At 41.1% G+C, this 21,671-nt stretch overlaps 1 protein-coding gene across 1 annotated transcript in view; it reads right to left on the bottom strand.

Annotated features, from left to right (window-relative positions):
• Positions 1-21,671, bottom strand: part of MCTP2 (multiple C2 and transmembrane domain containing 2) — a 526,866-nt gene that overhangs the window by 411,297 nt on the left and 93,898 nt on the right. Inside the window, exons 3-4 of the mRNA XM_036232007.1 lie at positions 14,047-14,273; positions 11,091-11,129 (exon numbers count right to left, since the gene is read on the bottom strand). The gene's annotated coding sequence lies outside the window, so the exon portion shown is untranslated. The remainder of the gene's footprint in view (positions 1-11,090; positions 11,130-14,046; positions 14,274-21,671) is intronic.

Genomic DNA, 21,671 nt, shown 5'->3' with positions numbered 1-21,671 from the left:
AAGGATTAGGCATTGTGTTCTTTGCTGAGGGTATTTCTAAGTTAAGCGATATTATAATGTAATGCACCTAATACATTAAAGGTACTATGCTAAATGTCGAAGGTTTAATCTAGTAAGCTCAGCTTCCATTTATTAAGAGTTCTAAAGCATAGAGACGTGAAAGGTAGAGTTAATTAATCAATTAATACCAGAAGAAAATGTCCTTGGTGTGAAGAAAATCATGGCTCTTTAAACTGAAAAGCACACTGAATAACAAGTTAACACATTTATAAATGCCTCATATAAAACACATTCTAGTAAAACTCTGGAATTCCACGGATAACAACAAAAACAAATTTTTCAAAAAAATGAACAGAAGTCCCTTTTTAAAAAATTTATGTTTGGCTTTTCATCAGCATCACTAGATAATTACTACAAATGAGAAGCAATATGTTTGAGGTTTCAAGGGTAAATTGTTCAATTCCAGGATTCTATGCATGAACTAACATATCAGTACAAGGGTGAAATACATATACATACATATATCAAAAAAGAAAAAAATATTTTAGCCATCTAAGAATGCAGATGGCTTAACACACCAAACCTCTGAATCACTCAAGAAGACACTACAGAAAAATGAAAAATTAATTACATGATAAGGAAAATGATACAATACCCAAAAAAATAAATTACGGTACTTTTAATAGTAGTTGATGCATAATCTTTATCAATTGAAGAAAATATAAGAAAATATAATATAATCCATTATAATAGATTATGACATAGTAGGGAGAATCAAAGAGATGGTGTCTTAAAGTTCTTTCTACGGTCAGAGAAAAATACAGTGACTAACTTTATACAATGATAGAAAAAATATGAGTTTTAAAATGTGCATTAGATATTTTAATATACCAATTACCAAAAGTAGATATTGAACCACAATTTCAAAACATAAGAGAAAGTTAGAACTTAGGAACTAGATGGTCACTAAAATATAAGTGCCCACCTGGGTCAGGCACAATGAAGGAATTTTATGATGTGCAAATATTGCTACAATACATAGATCAATTGGAAGTAAATTCCATTCAGGTGCTAAAATGGACAAAGAAGTCTGACGCACTAATGGCCCATTTATTTAGGTCAAATGACAAGAACACTAGAAAATCTAGTTCTCAGCACATGCCATCGGGATTGAAAGAAAGTTGAAGATGTCTAATCAACCTTAAAATCCTGACTCGAGCACCTTTTGAGTTGCGACTTACTATACAAAATTAGTAATTATTACTGTTAATGCACAAAGATCATCTGGAATCTCAGCTGTGAGAAATGGGAAACTAAACTTGACTATTCCCCTAATATAATTTTCTAGAGTCTCTAAATAAAACTATGCGTTTATCTGCAAGATCTTTCCAGAAAATTCTGCTCCATCTATTTATTTGTCTGAGTCGATTCTAAAGCTGGCATCATTCCTCTTTGCCAGGTCACTCTGGTCTTCCCTCAGTTGATTAAGATAAGTTACTCCAAAAGCCCAGAGAGCAGCAAAAGTGCTCATGGTGTGGGCGCTAAACAAGATTAGAAAAATGAGCATTCGAAGCGGCCATTTAATCTTGAAGTTATACTATAAGAAAAATGTCTTTGATTCCCAAGTGATATTACACAGATGTCTGTGTGAGATAATAGATGGGAAAAAGAATGCAGAAATGACCAAAATTAATGGAGTGGTTATCACAGAGAGCCCACTCATTGACTTAAATCTGATTTTTCTTTCCATGTGGCATAGGAGACTAAGGCAACTGGATAATCGAGGAAAAGAGAGGGCTTTGGAAACAGAAGTCTGAATTGTGGACACTCTGAGCAGGACAGTTTGCACTCCTTGTGCACTGGTCCTCACCTATGACACTGACATCAAGGGTAAATCGTACGGATCAAACAAGATAAGGTGCAAAATCTTTGATCAATTGCAAGATGCTCCTCATCTGATCATTTTTAGAAGTCATGAGATTTACAATAAAAAAAAAAATCTCTGCTCCACATACTAGACAATAAGTTAGATGTTCATGCAGAAAGAACAGACAGGTGAGAAAAAGGCAAAATCCGAGTCCACTGAAGGTGGACACAGGCTCTCCAGCAGCACTCAGGGTGGGAGGCGGCACTCAGGACAAACGATCACATTTTGCCTCCTGAAGTCAAAGTGAGGCCGGCAGAGACCTGCCTTCCTTCAATGTGCCTGACCCTGGTAGGCAGCATTCAGCTGGTTCTTACTGATCCTTCCTTGGTCCAAATTTTTTTCTCCCTTGTTTTCCCATTTTACATCTCACTGCTTTTCTGAATGATTTGATTAGTAAATTATTCAGTAAAGCAACCATAAATTATTCTATGTCATCCATTTTGCAGCCGCAGAAGGAAACTGTTCAAAGCATCTCTCTCGGCTCCTGCTTGCTGTGCACCTGGAGCCCTGCACCACAGAGTGCGGTTCCACTGTGGGTTGCGCCTGCAGGTGGCTCTGCGAACTGTTCGGCTTCACCCAGGCGCCCATGTGACATGAACATCTAATCAACAACTCACGTTTGCTGCGCTTTAGATGAAAAACACATATTAGCTGTGAGAACTTAGTTATTTCACCTCTTCTCCTCAGTTTCTTTATCTGTAACATAAGAATAATAATAGCACCTATCTCATAGGAATGTTAAGAGGATTAGATGAGTAAATACTTGTAAAGCACTTAAAAGAGTGTCTGGCACATGGTAAGAGCTATATATGTGTTTGTTAAATAAAGAAATATATCATCTGTGGGTAAAATCATAGATGAATCAGAATAACAAACTTTTAAGTGAAGATGAACATATATTAAATTTTTATTGTAAAACAATACCCCAAGGGTGGTTGTCTCTGACATTAACTACGTATTTGTCAAAAATCCATAGAACTTCACAGCTTAAACACTGAATTTTAATGTACGTGAACCTGAAAAATTATTTAGGACAGGGGATCCCACGATGGAATGCAGACTGACAAATGGATCTAACTATATTACAAATATAATACAAATGAAACAATCTTACTGAAAGGGGAAGGAGGAGAAAAAAAGGTGCTGATTCAAGTTACTTTGGAAATGAATAAAATATGTAAGACGAAAGGCAAGAGAATCCATACTATACTATAAGAATTGTACTGTGGTTGGCAAAGTAGTTTCCTCCCCCACCCCCCAGTGTGGGTCAGCCTCACCCAATCAGTTGAAGACCTGAATGGAACAAAAAGGCTGAGTAAGAGGGAATTCCTCCTATCTAAGTGCTAAGCTAGGACATTTGTCTTGTTTAGTGACTGATTTTCATAGAACTATTCAATTGACCTTATTCTTCGGGTCATCCAAGGAAATATGTAAGAAATGACTGAACAGGTAAATATGTTTTTCTATTTGTGCAGTTTGTTAGTGACCAAGGATTCCAGGGAAAATCCTCTTGATGATCCTTTTCATATTATTTGGCACAAGAACAAAATTTAACATTACTCAAAATTCCCATTTCTACAACTTAGTGCTTATAGCCAATATGACAATGTGACTGCGAGGATGCATTATACTTTGCATGTCCTGAAGTTCTTTATCTTGTCACAAAACTGAAGCCCCAAGTCTTTCTTCCAGAGTACAAAACAGAAATCATCCATTCAAAGTCCCAAATGTACCTCCATGTAATTTCTTTTCTAGACATTTCTAAGCCATTCTGAAAAAAATACCTTTGGAAACAGCATGGCGTCCTCAATATTGTTTTTGTCACAAAAGTTTCAGGACTGTTGCCTCTTGGAGTCAAAAGAAGTCGCCAGGGGATGTGTTGGGTCTGGGGACGGGGGAGGGTGAGAGGGACAGAGAGCAAAATAAAACTCCCTTTGTTTGCCAGTGTTTTTTGTGCCGAAGTAATACACCTGGGGATTTCTCTTTCTGATGGCAAAGACAGCAAACTTACTTCAAGCAGTGGGTAATTCTAGCATTTTCGAATAAACAGGATATTTCTTGCCTCCTACACAATGTCTAAAGTAGATGCACCACAGGTAGAAATGGCTCTAACACACCACGAGTATCATTAGTGTTAGAACCTACCAACCGCCCCACTGAATGCAGCATTTCAAAAAACAACTCCAAACCACGCACTATCAACTTCCAGCTCTGCTGGCCTTCTTCGCTGCCATCATTGAAGCAGAAAGCCTGCAATAAATCACTTTTGTTACTTAGCCGACTTCTATTCAGGAAAGTAAAGATGTAGATGGTGATTCTGAATACTACTTTGTTGGTATTCAAGGTGAAACCTCAGGTAAAACTCTGGTACACCTCGAGAAAGTGAAAAAGAGGCCACAGCAGAGAGTAACAAATAAGCCAGCATCCTCCATGACCTGCTTGTTCAGACAGCTTGAGGCCACGGTTCACTTCCCCGAGGATTACAAGACAACCCACGTCTTCCACAGCATCTTCCAGAGCATCTTCCAAGGGTTTTCTCACCGCCCACAGGACCACAACCTCCTCAGTGTTCTTTCTAAAGACCGAAAACTGTTCCACGCACCTTAAGTCGCAAAAGCCCAGAGAAGGAGACCCAAATCCGAAGAGTAAATTCAATTTCAAACTCATAACACACAAGGGAGAGCCTCTCTTCACGGAGCTATTTTGAAGAAAGGGCACAGCGCGGACAGCGGCGCCACCCGCCCCCCCCCCCCACCCCTCGCAGGAGAGGACAGCGCTGCCCGGCCCCTCGCAAGGAGCGGGGTAAGTGATGGCTGGCGGCCCGAAGGCCACAGGTCCGGTGTTGGCTCTGCCACTTGTTGTCCTTGTATTATTTGGGAGGTTATTCCCCGTCTCTAACGCTTGCTTGTACTGTATCCAAACTCAGACTATACATAAACGGATAATAATGAGAATGCTCTCAGGACTTACATGTGTTAGGCAACGTGCAAGGCACTTTTTTGAAGCATCTCCTCCAATTTTTCAAATGTCAAGAAGGAAATATTATTGCTAATTTGCATGTGTAGATATTGAGCTTCAAAAAAATGGAATAATTTGTCCACGTCATATATGGAGTACGTATGTGTGGAAAAAAGATTTGAATCTCCATATGTCTCCAAAACTCATATTCTCTCTTAAAGAAATATTGCCCTTCTGGAAATATGTTTCCTCCTTCCCTCAGGTTGTCCTGAGGAGGTTATCGGAGAAAGTATAAAACTGCTCTGAATGCACAAAGTGAGTGTAACATAATAATGAATGCCTTTCACACAACAAATTATTGATAATTGTCGGGAAAAGAGAGCAGACAAGGTGGAAGGGAGGATGTCTTCTTAGGAAGAAAGAGATACAGATAAGCAAAGGAAACTCAGATTCCAAGGATGAGTAAATAATCACAACCATGGGTTTAGTAAGGGGTGACTGAGGACTCTAGAATCTAAAGCCTTAAAAGAGAAAATTCTAGAAGTTCAAAGACAGAGGGAGCTTCCTGGAGAATACATTCTCGGCGGCACCCCATGGGACTCCATCATCAGAGGAGCCCGTGCCAGCAGGAAAGCCCTCTTTCTTGCAGCACTGGTCCTGGCTCTGGCGCAAAGGGAAAGCTCTCTAACCACAATGACTGACTTGCAGCTTGTGTCCCAAAGAAGAATGTGGCCTTCAGGAGCCAAATTATAGGGTGACAGTAGTTTCCAGCCATAAACATCCAGCTGGCAGTTCAGGATGAGGGCAGCCCCCATCCGGAGGAGCTGTTACGCGTGTTTAGTATTTAACGTGCTGTCCAAGAGCCTACTTCTAGGGGACTGTACAAATCTCTGCAGTGTCTCCTCACAGTTTGCTGTCTGTCATTGGAAACTGACTGTGAACAAATAAATGCCTTTGTCATTACTGATGTCGCTGTCCCTTCCTTTCTCTGACTTTGGAATGGTAGTTTTGTTGGATTGACTGCCAGTTTCTCATTTCCACTTGACATATATTGTCACTTAATCACCCAAAAAGGAGACTTTTGGGGGGATCTGACCACAGAAGTAAAATGGTTATATGTCACATATAAAAATGTATTTTATATATTCATTTATATATATGCATTTATATATACACATATATACATGTATACATATGGCAAAAAAAAAAAAAGTAATTCCCAAAACCTAAGGAAATTTTTGTATTCCTAGCCCCCTTTGAAACAAAATAAAATAAAATAACTGTGTGCGTGTATGTGTGTCTGTGTGTATGATAATTTTTAAATGAGTGACCACGGCCACATGGCCATGGTGGTCGCACGTACATGGCATGGGAGCCAGAGAGGCTGCCTGGACACCGGCCAATGGCTGGGCCCCTGGCAGCTGAGTCCCAGAAGTCAGGACATGTCAGCAGTGCCAGCATTCTGAGCCACTCAGGAGTGGGACTAGCTAAGGGGGATAAAACCAAGAAACTGAAATGTTTCAAGTCCATAATGCAAACTTGCCCCAAATTAGAAATAGAAGATTCAGTTTCTTTGTCAGCAACAAAGAGAGAGAGAGAGAGGGTAGCAGGGAGGAGGGAATACAAAGGAAAGGCCCCCCTGGAGGGGACAAGCCCTGGATGCTCACACATCCCAGCTACTACAAACTCAGCGTAAAATGCAGGTAGTCTATTCTGTGCTTTTGGAAATGAAAAAAATAAGACATGGCCATACACATGTGTCAGTTTTCCATAAATAGTCTACTAATGGTTATACATTTATAATCAGGAAAAGATACAATTATCCAAATATTATTCTCTCCAGCATAAGAAATTAGAATATGCTTTACATGGAGAATGGTTATCTGTTTCTAATAAATTGGCTTCAGACTCACTAATTTTGATGAGACTGTAAGCTCTAGCTGATTGACTTAGTGATAGAATGTACCCGAGTTCCAATTTTTAATAATGAATTGTCCATCGTGAGGGATTGCTCCTGGGTCGCCCCATCCCATTTTGGTTATCATCTCACTACTGCTGGGTTCTTCACATCAATCCCTCATACATCCACATGCAGAAATTAATGAATAATTCAGAACATCTCTTATTTTCCTTGGGAAAAATAGCTACTTTGGCAGGAGATAGTATGAACGAATGGAACAACCGTAGGCCTTTTCCGTGTGGGATAAAAGACCAGAGATGAGTCATGAAATGCCTCTGAGTGGAACTTCTAGAATGAGGCAGCTTTCCAAGGGCCAAAGGGGGGGTGGGGCAACTGGTGACCCTTCCTCTGTTTCCAAAATGCAGAAGTTAGAGAAGATGATTAGACCAGCAGTAGAGACTGGAGCATCTAGGGAGCTTGCTGTAAACTTGCAGTAAGTCTTGGGGTTAGAGCAGTGTTTTCTCCCATGGCATAGTGATATTGTCTATTTTGGTACAATGAAAAAGATACCTCATAGTCACATAAAACCATCTGAGTGCAAGGGATGACAAAGCACATTGCAGGTCAAGCCAAGTACATTTTGCTGAGGTACTGTCTGTCTCTATCTCTAGCTCACTTGCGCAATCCACGAGGAAATCAAGGCAAAAGATAGAAACACATCTGGTACACTGCAAGCTACAAAATTAGGGAAGATTCTTGGAAAAGACCTTTAGGTCATCTGGTCCAATATTCTAATTTTACCTCCTCATTGAACAAATGAGGCATAGAAGAGAGAAGTGAGTATCAAACTAATCCGTGCCACAGCTGTGCCTAGATACAGCACAGGTCTCTCAGTTGCTGAGGGGTATTGCTGTTTCCCTACCCCTGCCCACCCTATGTGGCTAACTGTATCAAAGATGAACATGAGATATTCAGATAAATACATAACTTCATTAAGGTATAAATCGCATAACATAAAGTACACATATCAAAAGGGTGCGATTCAATAGTTTTTAGTATATTCAGAGTTATGCAACCACCACCGCAATCCATTTTAGAATATTTTCATCATCCTAAAGGGAAATCTCATTCCTGTTCATGTCCACTCCTCCAACACCTGGCCCTAGGCAACCATTTAATCTACTTTGTCCCTGCACATTTGCCTATTCTAGACATTTTAAATAAATGAAGTTATACGATATGTGATTTTTGTTAAGGACTTTTTTTCACTTAACATGTTTTCAAGGTTCATCCATTTGAAGCATGTATCAGTACCTGATTCCTTTTTATGGCTGAATAATATTTCTTTGTGTGGATATACTACATTTTGTTTTTCCATCCATCAGTTGATAAATATTTGTGATGTTCTCTTGGGGGGCTATTTTGAATAATACTTCTATGAACACTGGGTTATCTTTCCACTTTCTTGATAGTGTTCTTTAATGCATAAAATTCTTGAATTTTCAAGTATAATTTATTTTTGTTATTGTTCGTATTGTTTGTAGTTTAGGGATCATAACTAAGAAACTATTGCATCAGCCAAGGTCACAAAGATTTACTCTCATGTTTTTTTCTAAGAATTTAATAATATTAGTTCTTACATTTAGACCTTTGATTCATTTTGAGTTAACTTTCGTAAATGGTGTGACATAGAGGTCTAACTTCATTTTTTTGCATGTGTATATGTATGTGAATTGTACCTCAATAAAAGAAAAAAGAGCACTGTACGATATCATTCATATCAAATTATAGAGAATGCAAATGCATCTACATGGGCAGAAAGCAGATAAGTGCTTATCTTGGGATGGGGTGAGGGTAGGCAGGGGAAGGGGATAATCAAGGGGCACATGAAACTTTAGGGAGTGATGAATATGTTCATTATCTTGCTTGTAGCGATGGTTTCATAGCTATATACATACATCAAAATATATGTGCAGTTCATTGTATGTTATGATACGATTCCCTATTATCATACCTCAACAAAGCTGGAAAAATAAAGAATAAATGATGGGGTTCTCTACAGATTCAAAGATACTTAAAAGATATATTGACAATAGATTAGTAATCTATAGGGGTAGATAAAGCAAGACTGTCCAAGAGTTGATTATCGATGAAATTTAGTGATAGGAATCTGGTGGGCCTGAAGGAGGGGGTTATTTTCTTTATCTTTATATATATTTGAAATTTTCTATAATGAAAAATTTAAAAATAAGATATACATACATATATGTTCTCCTCACACAGCACAGATGTAAAGAGAATATTGCATACCTCTATTCCATTTTTAAGCCACAGAGGCTGTGTGCTGTTCTTCATGTGTCCTAAACGATTGTCATAAACCAACAACCTAACAACTACACTGACAGTTCCTTTCTCAGATATGCCCAGATATAAAACTGGAATACAGCACGAAAGTTTGGGCTATCTCAAGGAGACTTATAATTTGTATAAATTTTAAACAGAGATCTCTATTATAAGTAGCAGATAGAAACTGAGTTACAAAATATAATGTCGACCATTATTCCAGAATCAGTTGAGCAAAATGTTTTGGTTTAGAAACTTTCTACTTCTATATGGAAGATATACAACAAATTGCTATGAACAGTGCCAATTTTACCCATTCTAATTAATCAAAGGACATAATTTATTAAATCAAGACAATGTACTAATAAACCTAGGAAAGGAACCACTTGTACACTACCGGGTCGTACTAGCCTTACAGGTCATTTCCAGTCTGCCACTGACCAAATTCATGTTAATAATCACGTCTCCTTAAAGAAAGATCTGCACTCTGCCCAGGAACAACCTTAATAGTTGATGAATAGACTTTTTTTTTGGCGATGACACCTGTAAAGTTGTTTATACACAGAGATACAAAGACACAAATTCATTTTGTCTTCCAATTTATCCTTTAAGTCGCTTTTTCTCTAGTAGACCCATTTCAAGTGTGCATAAAACATCTATTTTTGCCATACCCTCCAACCTGTAACAGTCACGACCACTTCCTGAATGCCTTCTTCGGTCCTGGCACTTACTAAACACGTATAGGTACCAGGCCGGTCCCCACGATAATCATGCAAAGGACATATCACCTTTTAAAATGAGGAAACAGAGGCCTAGACAGAGTAAGCCCAAGCCCACTCAGCAATAAGTGATAGCGCTAAAATTCACGCTGGCTTTAAATCCTGTGCTCTACTATATCCTTATCTACCACCTTTCCGCTCACCACACATGTCGACAGAACTGTGTTACCACTTTCCAGGACTTTCACTTTCCTGATAACTGCAGTATCTAGTGCCCAATACATAAGCCTGCCCCTCCGGTACTGCCCACATGCAGAATGCAGAGGTCAGCTCACTCTGCAGAAGTCCACCTGCCTCTCATTCTGAAGCCTCAATTCGTAGTCACTTTTGGCAACAATAGGGGTAAGATTTTGTTTTCCACTTACCTTATTCCTTTATCCTAACTTCTCTGTTGGCTTAAAACCCAGGTAGGGAAGAGGGTGTTATGGGTGGGGTGTAGTCTATGAGCTGACATCATCATTTCAGAATATGTGCTCCTAAACATGGGTGGTTTTGACTTTGCCTATTGAGCAAGAGGGCTCCCTATGCAAATCAATACTGTAAGCACACATGGTAGTTGTTTAACTGGCATGCACACGTGCACACATGCACACGCGTATGTACAGAGAAGTTAGGTTAAGAACGTATGTGTTAATTTGCCTCCAAGGAAAAATTTTAATTATAAATGAACCTCTTTTATTCCTTAACTAGGCCCAGTAGGACTTCTCTTTGGCAGTACCGACCTTTTTTTTCCAGCAGTTGGTTAGAAATGGTCTTTGTAACTGAGAGCAATAAAACTATTTTCATGTTAAAAAGGAGAGGGAAAATCTATTAATCATATTGAAATTCTCCCCCATGACAATGTCTCGTTAATATTTTATTTGGGCTTCTCTAACTTTTTCCCCTGGTTAATTACTATCAAGACGCCCCCCTCGCCTGGAAAACAGAAAGCAACAACACAGCTGCCGTGTTACCTGGACCAAGAGGCCTCACAACCCACGCGTAGCTCGTGGAGGACAGGGACGAGCGAAGCCTGCCCGGCACCTCCAGCACGCCCTCGGATACAAGGCCCTGGCCGGCAGCCCGCGCATTTTCTTAGCAAGAGGAAAACTATTTCACGGCATGTTCGATTAGTAGCTGTTCTTTAGCTCTTAAGTAGTAAAAGTCAATAATCAGAGAAGTCAGATCGTGACTTTAAACTCACCCAGGGATGATCGGGTCAAGACTCGGTGGTTACCAATTACTGCAAAGAAGGAGAACAAGTTTATGATGAGATGGTCCACAACATTAATTAACAGCTGCAAATGCAATAATCAAGGATTCACTTCAGTGCTTTATGACTCGCATTTCCATGTTAATGATCATGTGGAGAATCAGAATAATTGTCGGGAGTGGAGACACGGGGAATTACCTAACTTCTAGGGTTTCACAGACGGCAAACAGATCATCGGGGACCACGACCACACATTCCACGGTTCATGTCAAGGTGCATCTTATGTGTCACAGCCCCAAACTCATATACCTGTGGGGTCACTTAGGTAACAAACATAAGTGACATGGGCTCCGGTTTACTAGTTCATGCTACTTGTCCTCTAATTCTTCAGCAGGGCTGGCTCACCAGTTTGTGGAGTCAAATGCAAAATGAAAAGGCAAGGTCCTTTGTTCATTAAGCAGGAAAAAAGTGGTATTAAAGGTACTAAAACATAAAGGTTTTTCCTTTCTCCCCAGTCTTTCCGTTTCCATTTCCAGCCCACCACCATCAACTTCCTCTACCCGTCAAGATGGTTTTTATTTGTTTTTTAATGTTGCATTTCCTCAGGCACAGGGATACTTACGAGATGAGTACAGATTCCGTGGTGTAAGGCCTAAAATTAAGGTCCAATATTCTGTAATGCCTTGACACCATAGGAGGGCCTCGAGTGGCCTAACCTCTCTGCTCTTGCAGGTGAGGTCCCCTCGCCAAACAACCTTTCTTATCGTGGGGGTCAGGCACTGCCTGCTTATTCCTGAGTAGCAGGTTTCAGTTCTCTGCCATCCACGGAATTATTCAAACAACCTCGCCTCATCCTCCTGGGGGAACCAGAAATCGCCTCTCCCTTTTGTTACTACAAAGCATGCCTCCCACAGCCCCTGCTTACTCACTCTGTTCTCAAGCGCAGCTCTGTGACATGTGACTCCCTCCTCCCTACACTTCTGTCGTCAATCTCATCTGCCTAGTGTCGAGTGTCATGTGTTCAGCCATCCCCAGAACGCCAGGGTGGGACTCTCTGCCTCACTCCCAGGGTGAGAAGGAAGCAATCAAAATACTCTAACACACCCCTCCCTGCGACTCCATGGATATGCCTGTGCACATGCCGGCTCATGATTCCTCAACTTCCAGGACCCGCTGTCCTCAGGCTGCTGACCAGCACACTGTGCCCAAGCACAGTGAGGAGGCAGAGCCAACTATCCTCTCTTACCATGAGCCCACCACCTCAATTATGGCAGATGAACAAGCCCCAGGGGTATTGATATCTCTGGGCCAGGGCATGCTAGGTACCCAGATTGAGATTAGATGAAAGGCTCACTCCTGTCAAGTTACACACCAAGAGCATCTTGGCATGGCCAGCCCAGGGAGGAGACAGCTGTGGCTATGCCCTGCTCCAAGATGCCATGGGACATACATGTCCAATCCTGACACTTCTATGCCCATGCCTAGGCCCCCACTGAGGGCAGAGGGTGGCAGTAGTCGTGAGGCAGGAGCAGGGCAGGGCCCATGGAGACGATGATATCAAGCCTGAGGAGTCCTAGGGATGACAGCCAGAATCTTCTGGAAGACTGAGATTGACTATCCCATGGCTGAATCTGCCCTCCTTTCTATTGTCACATGCAAACAGTCTTCTTTTTGGAGGACAAATATCAAAACTCCCACATGTTCCTCACTATCTACAAAGGGACACATTTCCAGTCCCCAGGTATGGAACACTGGGAAGACATTAAGATTTGAAACAAAAACCAGCTATTAATCCTTACTGGCACGTGACCTTAGAAAGTTACTTAACTTCTTGGAGTGTGTGTTGCTTCATCTGTAAACTGAATCAGTGATATAACATTGCAGGGTGGCCATTGGAGCAAATGTAAAAGAACCTGGCTCTGTGTGGAGATTGGTTAACAGCAGGTAGAATATGTTGGAACATCTGCCCTTTCCTTACAACCTGGCCCCAACTCTGCCCTGCAGGCCATGGACTGAATTACTTATTATTAACTCTGGGTTCCACGTCTACCCAATTTCCACATATAAAAAGACTCAAATTGGAAAATATATATCTTTATAACCATATTGTGCGGATTGACTGACTAATTTAAATTCTTTATGCATTAACAGGGAGGAGGGCAATTTTGTGGTTTGGTGTTCCTTGACCGTGAGCCAAACTTTGAGCCAGAACCTCCACCTTCTGTTGAAGGACCTACTACATGCCAATATTTTCAAAACATGCTCTCATTTTATACTCACAGCAACTTCGCTATGCTACTTTTATCAACCGAAGAATAGAGAAGGTAAGTATCTCACATCAAGAAAATGGAAGACTGAGGAGTCCAACCCAGATCCCACTGCCCTACGAACTTTCCTAGATAACGCTGTTCGCATGGCAATATGCTACATGAAAGTTCCTGATCTGAAACAGTATAGCAGGCCTCGAATGCACTCTGTCATACTAAATCAGGCCTAAGGAGGAGCTCTTTGGCAAGTACAGAATCATTTTATGTTTATTTAAGGAATTCACTCAGTATGTTTCTTTAAAAATAAATGTTGAGAGAATCTACTGGCTCTACCAAACATAAAAATGTGAAGACAGTAAGACCTGCTGTGCTCTATTTTTTGAGAGACTCAGAAATGTAAATCTCATAGCAGATATGGTCTTTGTAGAATCCGTTGCTTGGTTTTCTTTTCGCTGTGCATGTTAAAGTTAATTTCATATCCCAAAATGTCCTAGATCAGTGTTAAGGACAAGACTGTTTTTCAAAATTTAATTTGGTAGAAATAGAAATGTTAATAAATTTATGTAAATCTTGTTAAGGAGGAGAATACATTAGGACTATTGTGTTGCAATACACTTTGGTAGTTAGAATGTAACAAAAACGCCAACTGTATCATCAAAGTGATGAAAAGATTCACTCACCTCTTCATCTGTGTGATACGCTCGGGCAATGAGTTCAGCGAGAGCAAGAAGAGTAAGTAGGAATGCTGTCAACAGAATCTAGAGACCAGACAACTTTTCATTCTGTGGTTCTAGTTGGGAGTGGTGCACCAGCAAGACAAAGAGGTGGTGAGGCCAGCACCATACTGGGAAGTCACAAGGTATGTCAGAGTCAGGGAAGATGAGCCAGAAGCCAGTACCCGAGGTCCCTGGAAACAAAGCACGGGAGACAATCACTGGGTGAGTCAGCAAGTGTTCAGAACGACATCTTTCAACCAGACCACTGCTTATCCGTGGCATCGACAGGTGCTACCTCAAACATGACATTCTGAAAGTTAGGCTGTCTAGGTGTGCTGTCTGTGCACTATGAGTGATGGTATCTCCAACTCTCTTACATCACTCTTCAATTTCTTTTGTTTACCAAGTTCTATTAAATTGACTTACCAAATATCTCTAGAATCCTTCCTTGTCCCTTCTTTCTTCCTCTTTCTCTCTCTCCTTCCTTCATTTCTTCTCTTTCTCTTTTTCTTTCTCTCTTTCCCCACCATCCACCTCTCTCTCCTGTAGTTCTTATCACAACTTACCCAAATCACAGTTTCCTTATGACCCAACTTTGTACTTTTGTTCCTATCCCCCACTACCTCCAATGCTAATCATGTTACTTCTCTGCTCATAGACTTGGAGCATACAACCTACAATGCCACGCTGGTGTTGATGCTCATGCTGAAGCTGAAGAAATGCTTTGTGCCTGATACTGACTGTGGCAGGCCCTGGGGATACAAAAAATAGGGCAGAGCTCTTTCCCCAAAGAGCTCACCATACTTTGGGGAATCAAGTCACCTTCATCTCCTACCATCCATCTCTACTCACACCCTATTCCTGCCATAGCCTACCAATCCATGCTCTTTAATATCTTCTTGCCTCGATCTGTCACTCCGCGGCCTGGAAAACTTCTATTCATCCTTCAATACTCAACTCATTTATTATCTTGCACATACAGTCTCTCTCAATTCCCTAAACACAATTTGCCTTGTGTGTGTTTTCAGAGTGCTTTGCATTTCTCTTTGCACAGCACTGATCCCATTAGTTATAAATATTTGCTTTAAAATCTTTCTCCTCTACTGGACTTCATCAGTTTTTCAAGGGCAAGAATCATATTCTGTTCACATTTGCATTGCTCAAGAACTAACGGAGTGTTGAAATGTATGAGGCATAAGAAAAACATGCTTTCAAAAAACAATTTGTTAATTAATGCATGAATTCAGACAAGGTTTGGGAAGTCAGATTGAAATTTGACCTAAAATAACCATGCAAGCATCTGTATTTCACTTAGTGTATTGAAGACTGAAGATGGAATGCCAGGGTAAACACCCAGAATTTTTGGCAGGTAAATGGGCGATTCTTAGTGTTAGGAATGTAACAATCATATTTTTAAATGATTTGAGAAAAATCTGTCCACCGCATAAATAATTTCCTTAAAAACATTCAAGTCATATTTCTAATTCTTATCAGTGAGCTCATCTATTCCTGTCTCTTTACTCTTTTCTTTGGACTGGTGTTAAATAGATTTTATTAGATAATTTTCCTCTATCTAATGAAAGGCACATATCAGGGAGGTGGGAGATGGATCGAGCTCTCCTTCACCCCCCAACCCAAACCATCCTGCGAGCTTCCCCCCAGCTTGGATACCAGACACAGAGAGAAAGTCAATAACTGACAGCAAGGAAAGAATTTGAAGCATTGATCATCTCTTCTGCTTTGGGAGTTGAGATAAAGCCAAAGAATTCAGCACCTTATTAACTCTGCTTGGCCCAGAAGGGAGAAATATTTTTAAATGATTTCAGATGAGAACTGTAGAAGAGATTTTGGGCAATTTACTTTAACTCAGGGTTCCTCATCACTATTGACATTTAGGACCCAATAGTTTTCTGTTGGGAGGATGGGCAGGGCATTGTCTTGTGCACAGTAGGATGTTCAGCAGCATCCCTGGCCTCTACCTATCAGATGCCAGTAGCAAGCTCCAGTAGTGACAACCAATAATGTCTCTATATATTGTCAAATGTCTCCTGGGATTGGGGGGGCAGGAGTAGGGCTAAATTGACTCCTGGTTGAGAGCCACTCATCTAACATCACACACAAATAAAAATGCCTCTAACTTCATTATGAAAAGCTGGATTTTCAGATGCTTTAATAATGAAAAAAATGTAGAATAGTGTGAAATTAATATTTAGGCAAATGATGTTCTTATTATCCTGAAGTGATCATCTCTAAAACCCACTGAAGGAACATGGAACAGAGTTTGACATAATTTAAGGTCTATTTTGGATGGGAACTGAAGGCAACTGACTGTGTGGTAAACTTCTCCTTCCTTGATATTTCTGGAGGGTGTACTGTGGCTTGCTCTGCGGCCAAATCAGAAGCATTTGAGCAGAGTCTTGACAGATGGAGAGGATCTTGCCATTCAAGTGAGTTTACAATACAGTGATGTCTGAGATGAAACAGTCTTACGTTCCTATAAAAGAAATCTATGGAAAAAGAGAGGCCAGAGAAAGGGCTTGGTATGTGGGATGAGGCAAAGATGCAATAATTCAATCCAAATATTTTTGTAAATACCCTACAGATACTAATGAGAAGCATTGGAGAGTATAACCAGGAATGAGGGTGATCCTGTGTATGTTAGAATGAGCACTCTGAAAGCAGAGGGGGGATCTGAGGCAGAAGAATTTGGGGACAAAGAGACCAATTAGAATACCCTGTTACCATAATTCAGGAAGAAATGAGCCTTAGGACATGAGAGGTAAACAACTGAGGGTGCTGAGAGTTGCAGGAAGGAAAAGGCAAGGGAGAAAAGTGAGTGTTCCACTTTTTTGGATGCTAACTGGCTCATCTCATAGGTATACATGGGCATTATGAATTATACATCAGCTTGCTTAAAACGAGGGCACGCCTCTATTAATTCTATAACGAAAGACTTAGATGCAACAACATTGGAGAAGAGCTATAGTGTGTGGGAGCATCAGTACTCTGCCAGGCACTACCCTGGATACTGTGCACACATCCCTCAAGGAATGGATGCCAGGAGCTCACTGGTGCCCTTGCCCATGGGCATCCTTGCCCACGCACCGCCTGCACAGGTCAGCCCTAGGGGTCTCCCAAGAATGGCCCGCTGTGCTCCATTTCTCTTGCCCGGCAGCAAAATGAATCACTCTTTCGGTGACATCAGCCCTGCAAATCAATTTGATGAGTTAAAACAGGCTCTACTAGATCAAAACACAAGCCAAGGGTGTCAGGTCTACTTTCCTCTGATTTTCATGGATTGAAAACTGCTCCAGGATTTCTGAAGAGAACAGCTCAGGGCCCCCCTGCTCAGTAGCACTCTGGGCTCGAATGAGGCCAGACCTTGGGGACAGCCATGATGCTCTTGAAATGTCAGAGGCAGCACTGCAGAGCCTCCAGTCCTTCGCTGTGGTCTGGGCAATGGGTATTGATTTCAGACACTGTTTCAGAGCACGACTGAAAGTGTGTGCCTTTGCAGCTTGTCGAGCACTCAGGCCTGTCTTTCACAACAGGCTTTGCACCCGCAGCCTCGTGCCTGGTGCCTTTGAAAGCCGAGCCAGGCCCTCTGAGGCTTGTTTCCTCACTCCCTGAGATTCGATCAATGATACAGCCAGTCAACATTTTCATTCCTTTAACAAGCGTACTCGAGAGTGCTCAGAGCAGGAGGAAAGAAAGGATGAAGGGAGTGAAAAATGGAAGGCCTCCAGTCGTTGGTGTGGACAAGATTCAAGCAGAATAAAAATGTCAACAAGCTCTAATGTCTCTGTCTCCAGTACTTTTTTGGGTATGTTATATTTGGGGGAAAGTCTGTGTTTATCCAACAGACATTTATTACACATTATGGTAGGCTTTGAGCTGGGGAAAAGAAAATGAATACGGAAGTCCTTGCCTCAAAGAAATCTGCAGTCCAGAAAGAGAAAACAGATATAAATACAAATGCTGAGAGAAAGCAAAACAAATTGTTAAGGAGCTAAGAAGCAGGGGCTATTGTCTAAGCTGCACTGATGCTGGGGTGAGTAAGAATTTTCAGGCCAGTCCCAGGTAGATTATTAAAGGGAGCAAATATTAGGATCAAAAGAGACATGACTGTTCGTTGTCTGGTTGATGGTGAAATCCTAATATCCATAAACATTTGAATTTGAACTCTTCAGATAGATCAACTAGCTAAATATATTCTCTCCACATTTTAAATCCAAATGACACTTGAGAGGTTATGTTAACCTCAGAGTTTCCAATTTTTAAACCCTAACTTTTGAGTATAAGATACAGTTCTGCAAACCATCCTTTCCTGAAAAGGTACAGAATGTGAGAACAAAGCAGCCTTCAAGTAGGGATGTGGGCCCAGAGCCGTGAACGTGTCTGACATTGAAAGTGACCTTGAGGTTTCGCTCTTCAATTTCAGAGAACCACAGGAAGAAAAAGCAAAATTAATGGTGGAAATAAAGTAAGATAGGTGTTTAAAATGGTCTAAATGCTATCTATTTTTAATGATCTCGGATGCTAGAAAGGAAGGAAAGTCAGAGTTAAAAATAACCAGTGAATCTATACTCAGTACCATATTTCACGAAGTTTCTAAACTTCCCCATCTCATCTTTCACAATATCTTAAGGGTATTAGTGTCTCCAATGCTTAGGGATTAGACAGGGACAGGGAAAAGAAATGCATAGGGGAAGGCATATAATAAAAGACTACTAAATGTAAGCTAAATTAATAAAGCCAAAGGTCAACCAACATGTTTGAAGAAGAAAGTCAGACCATTTGTTCATGCATTTCATTCATTCAGTCACCGAAACTTTACCGAACCCCTAATATTTGCCAGGAGGTGAGCCGGGTAGTTGGTGTTCAAGAAGCTTGTCACTTAGGAGGTGATGCTAGAAATGTCTATTGATTCAAAATTGTGGATAAACCATCTTATCTTTTTTTCATAAATTAAAAATAAATAATAGACATTCTACTTCTACTTCTCTGTCATTCATTCAGTCAATTAATTGCTTATATAACCAAGATTAAAGCATTTAATTTTACCAAGCATTTTCCTCTTTATACCTTCGGAGAATACCGAAACGAATATTATACAACCCATGCCTTTAAAGAGATCCAGTCAAGAATCTCTAGTAATTCCAGTTAATTGTGATCAATGCAATAATTATTACATAAACAAAATGCTATAAAAGGTACCAGCAAGAAGTGGAATGGGTGGGGAGGGATTTTAAAACTTTCAAGAAAAAAAAAAAGGGGAGGTAGCATTTGGTCTGGATCACCAAATACGTAAAAGTAGAGGAAGAGCATTCTTGACTGACAGCAAGACCTGCTAAGAGGCAGAGGTACAAGAATGCACGGAGAATCCGGCCAGGGGTGCCGAAGGACAATGTGCTTTGGACAGACGATCTGCCTGCACGCCACAGAGTTAGGCACCAATAGTAAGATCTTGGCAGCTCTGCCAAGTAGTTTAGACTTAATTCAGTCTAGTCCACAACAGGGATGCTTTCAGACACCTACATCCATCCTTTATCAATCAAGGCTCGTAACATTTGGCCCCTAAAGTTTGGACCAGGAGCAGACACCGAGCCACTTCACTTTGCTTAGAGAATTAAACACTACAGTCCTCTATGTTGGGCTGAATTGTGAGTGGACAGTGGAATGTTTAGCCAATGGGGACACACAAGACACCACTAGAATGCCCTATTTAAGGTTTGTCATTCCTCCATGCATTTAGTCAACAGTTTTACATCGGTTTGTGCGGGATGCCAGGAACCATGTTAGACCCTCGGAGTATAAATGGTGAAGGAAATAGGCATGTAAGGGTTTGATAGAAGAGTGGGGGGAGCAGACACTGTAAGTGCAGGGTGCCAGAGAAGCTCCATAGCAGAGACCTGTCCTGGGGAGGAGGGGCCTAATCTTAAGGAATGAGTTGCCTTGCGGTATTTCATTCGACAAGCCCACTTGGAGGAGGTCCAAGCAAAGCTGATGGCCAGCATTCCGCCAAAAGCAGGTCTCATCACACAGAGTTGCTGCATATCCCATTCATGTGCTTTCTCATTTGAATGCGCACTGATAGTGAGGGATGCAAATCCTCCTGCACATGACAGAATGAATTCCAGAGTCACCATTTTCTCTGTCAGCCTAGACAGTGCTTGAATCCTGCCCATAAAATTCTAACTAGAAAGGAAAACAGGTGTGTGTCATGCAAAAGCTGTGACTGACTCCATCACGTCTGTCAGTAGATGGGAAATTCAACTGCAACTCCTAGATATAATTACCTATCATGTCTTGAATACAAAATTACTGCTTTCACAGGGGAGATGCATTCCAAACACAAATATTATAATAATGTGAAAGGATAGGACAATAGATTCCATAAATGAAATGGATGAGTAGTAGAGATTTTCTTTCATTACGATTTTATTCTACGCCTTATAATGACACACACACTACAAACCTATAATCACCTCTGGGATGGGGTTTACATATTGGATTTCTTTTCCTATATTCACAAGTTCTTCCCCAACTTCACGTGTTACCCCTCACAGCTTCCTGGGAACCTGGAAAGAGCATTAGACCAGGAAACAAGAAAAGTGGAGTATTTCTTAGATGATCGCAAACTAGTTTTTGCAGGCAAAGCTGTTGAAACCCTGCTCGATGTTCTCACCCTTACCATGTGAACAGTAACGCTCTCCCCACTGAACTCCCAACCTGCTGGGAAAAGCGCTGGATTTAGAGTTAAGAGGTTAAGGTTTGCATTTGGTTTTACCAGTGACTGGCAAATTACTTTGGGTAAATCACATAATCTCACGGAGACTTAGTTAATTCACCTGTCGAGGGGACCTAATTTTACCTGCTTCATAAATTTGTCCTGAATATAGTAAGCCAAAGTGTTTTATAAACCACAACTACTTATGGTAGCATAAGGTATTATTAATTAGAATCAAAGCAGATCACAAACAAGATCTTATAACTGTAGTGTTTTGAGGAGCACACGCAGTGCCTGTGACATTGAATTTCTAACGCAGCCAACCATGCTGTGTGTATTTTCTACAATTCACTGTAACCTCTAGGATGTTTAGGACTATGTGCTTTTATCATCAGCTGGGGAAAAGACTGGAAAATTTGAAGCAGCAAGATGCCCAGCCAGCCCGACTTGACTTGACCTGGGCATGTCCTAGAAGATTAGGTGACGCAAGGACTCGGCAGCTGAGCAGCAATGGCCCGGTGCTGCTTCCGTACTGGGGCAGGTGGGACGGAAGAATAAGAAGCTCCATTCCAACTCAGGAATTCTAAGGTTTAATAGCACAAGGGCTTCATGTCATCTTCCCTCTGCTATGGTCAAATCGGTCCAGCGCTCAGACCAAGACTTGCACAACAAGAACCAGCAGGAATCTTTCTAAATGATGACACATGAGATTGAACTTCAGAGCAGCTTTTGAAGGAGTCTCAGTTTCCAAACCCAAGTTCATTCGCTTCACTGCCTCCCTCAATCTGTCAGGCATTCTAGAAGCACTCAACCTTCTCCAGACTCCAGACTGACCCATTGATCCACTGCACAGTTGACC

The sequence above is a fragment of the Rousettus aegyptiacus genome, unplaced genomic scaffold (assembly GCF_014176215.1).
Source record: "Rousettus aegyptiacus isolate mRouAeg1 unplaced genomic scaffold, mRouAeg1.p scaffold_m13_p_14, whole genome shotgun sequence".
Lineage (NCBI taxonomy): Eukaryota > Metazoa > Chordata > Mammalia > Chiroptera > Pteropodidae > Rousettus > Rousettus aegyptiacus.
The sequence above is the reverse complement of the archived record's forward strand: the minus strand, read 5'-3'. Positions and strand labels throughout refer to the sequence as shown.